Raw genomic sequence first — 3168 nt, forward strand, 5'->3', positions numbered from 1 at the left:
AGGTTACCCCTCTCCCTCCGCCCCACACCTGCCCCCTGTCCTGAGGCACCCCTCACGGCACCTGTCACTCATCGTTCGCAGCCCCCTGTTGGCTGCCCGCTGGGCAGGGGCGGGAGGGCGTCAGGGTCACAGCCGCAAGAAGAGGGGTGAGCACAGGACGTGGCCTGGGGCGCAGGCACCTCCCGCTCTGCCTGGCCCTTCCCTTCCCTGGAGGAGAGGCCGCTGGGGAGGCCGAGGCCGGGCTGGGATGGGGGGCACCCACCCCATGTCCTCAGAGGGAGGGCTGTCGGGAAAGTGCGGTGGGAAAGGCTTTGCGTGGAACCATCCTCATTTCTTGCCCTTGCCCGAGAGAGAGAGAGAGAGAGAGAGAGAGAGAGAGAGAGAGAAGAGGTCAAGGCCTCCTGGGGAAGGGGTCAGGCTGCTCAGTCCCTGGTGGGGGGACTCCCAGGAGCTGGCACTCAGCCACCGGGACCTGCACCCAAAGACCAGGATGCTGTCAGGCGGCCTCCTGAGGACACAACAGGAGACCCTGAGCCCCACCTGGGACTCTCTGTTCCTCTCCCAACGGCTCCATCAGCACCTGCCTTTGAATACTGAGGTGGGGCATGGGGGAGCCAGCCACCAACTCAGGGGAGTGAGCCAGAGGCGCCTGCCCTGGTCCACCAGCTCTCCAACATTACCCATTCATCCATTTATTCATGTGTTCGGAGAATATCTGTTGGGCACATGTTATGTGTCCATATCAGAGGAAGGGGGCGGGACGCACCCAGCGGCGGGGCATCCAGGTGAAGTCAGTGAACTCCGACTTCGGGCGCCTCTTTAAGGAGTTTGCTGGGAGCCTGGCTGGCATCTGCCTACACGGAATTATGCCCCCATTTACAGCAATTTTCAAGTTAAAGTGTTGTCAGAGGCTGTCAGGGTTTGATCCGTCTTTTCTGTTCATCCGCCCACATTTTCTCGTTGGCTTGGGAGGGGGAGTGAGGGGGAGAGAGCCTGGGTTGGATTCAGAGCTTTGGGGAGCGGTTCCCGTTATAGGGGAATGTGAAAGCGATCGAGTTTTCTGTTGGGAAAATTCAGGCCCCGCGCCCAGTGTCAGTGCTGCTGTGAGCTCAGAACACTCCGGGGCCAGGCCAGGCGTCCTGCCGCCACCCGGCTCTCCGGGGAGGTCAGCTGACTCTCCCTGTGCCCCGGATGCACAGTGCCCCTCCACTCGCTCCTTCTGCCCCCCCCTCCCCTGACTCCTGGCCACCACCCACTTCTCCGACTGCGGGAAGCCACCTCTGACCTGCTTTTAGATGAAACGGGATGGATGCGGACGCGTGGGGGAGGCTGTGGGGGAGGCTGTGTTCCTAGATGCCCAGGATGGTGACCAGCAGGATGACGTCCATCCTCGAGGCAGAAATCGCAAGGGGCGCGCAGTCGGGGCGCAGTGCCCTCGCTCTCAGAGATGGCAGGCGCTGGGGGAAGAGGGGTGGACCGGGCAGGAGGGCCCCACAAGGTGCAGGGAGAAAACACGTTGTGCGTGCAGTTCCCAACAGCATGGACGTTTCCGTGGCTGAGTTCGGCGTCGGTCATAGGCGCCCAGGCTGTGGAGCCCCCGCTCAAGCCGATCCCTGCGTGGACGTTCTGACCCCCATGAGGGTCTCGGTCACACCTGGAGCATGAACACATGGCTGGAGGGAAGCCATCAGGGCTGGGAGGGTCGCCTGGCTGGCCGGTGTGGCTCAGTGGTTGAGCGTCGACCTATGAACCAGGAGGTCAGGGTTCAATTCCCCATCAGGGCACAGGCCCGGGTGGTGGGTTCCATCCCCAGTGGGGGTCGTGCAGGAGGCAGCCGATCCATGATTCTCTCTCATCATGGATGTTCATATCTCCCTTTCTTCCTCTCCCTTCCTCTCTGAAATCAATACAAATATATTTTTAAAAAGAAAAGAAAAGAAAGTATACAAAAATGAAGTCATCCCCTGAATCAAGTTCGAGGCTGGGCGGGAGATAATGGCCTGGGGGGGAGGGGGGTGGACGGGTAGGAAAGTGCCGGGGCCTGTGTCAGCGTCACACAGCGCCACCCAGCGCGGCTGCGGACAGGAGCAGGGTGCAGCAGGTGACCCACTGGGCATCCGGTGGAGGAGTCAGAGGGGCTGGGATGGAGGGTAGAGAATGTTCCATGCGGCACACGAAGCAAACGTTACCAACTTTACAAAATGCCCTGCCCGATGCGATGCGGGGGAGGAGAGAGGGCCCTCGCTCACCACCCCCTCCCACCTTGCTTCCCACGGCCACGCCTAACTCCCTCATCCGGGAGTGGGCGCCGTTCCTTAGCTTCCGGAGTTCAGTCCACCGGATCCGCTCAGTCTTGTTTTCAAACATCCGAGTCTGATCCATCCTCGCCCACCCCCCACCCGATCCCACCCCCCTCCGCCCCAAAGTCATGGTATTAGCGGAGGCCTCGTCACCTCACAGCTACCTGGAGGTGCTCCAAGCGGACCTCACTGCCCTCCCCGCCCTGGGCTCCCTCCTGTTTATTTTTTAAATATGTTTTATTGAGGTTGGGGAGAGGAAGGGAGAGAGAAACATCAATCAATTGCCCCAGCCGGGGACTGAACCCCCAACCTAGGCATGTGCCCTGACCGAGAATCGACCCAGCGGCCCTTCGGTGCCCGGACTACGCCCAGGCCGGGGTGCACTGGCCTCTTTTTACCGCAATCCATCCATCCCTCCCGATTTCTTCCCAGAAAGCACGCCTCCCGTCTGCCCCTCCCTGTCCCCAGCGATCCGTGGGCCCTGATTCCTTGTTGATGATTAATTGTTAATAACCATTATCACTCGCTGAGCCCACGCATTGGTGTGGCATTCAGGGCCACTGCTTGGCTCTCCAGCGCTGTCTCCGCCCACCACGCCCCTCCCTGGTCACCTGACCGAGCCACCCTGAGGACTGCCCTCCTCTCACCCCTGCCTGCCCCTCGGGGAGGCCTCCGCCTGAGCCTCCAGACTCCAAACACTTCCCATTCCTCAGTGACCCCTGGAGAGCCCCCTCCTCCAGGAGGCCCTCCTGGACCTCCTGCTGAGGCCTCCATCCCCTCTTGCCAGTTCCCTGAGCACTCGGTGCCGGCACAGGTGTGGGTCACCCACTTCCGGTAGCAGCTCTTCCTCTGCGGAGGTCGGACTTCC

This window comes from Myotis davidii, unplaced genomic scaffold, assembly GCF_000327345.1.
Source record: "Myotis davidii unplaced genomic scaffold, ASM32734v1 scaffold43, whole genome shotgun sequence".
NCBI lineage: Eukaryota > Metazoa > Chordata > Mammalia > Chiroptera > Vespertilionidae > Myotis > Myotis davidii.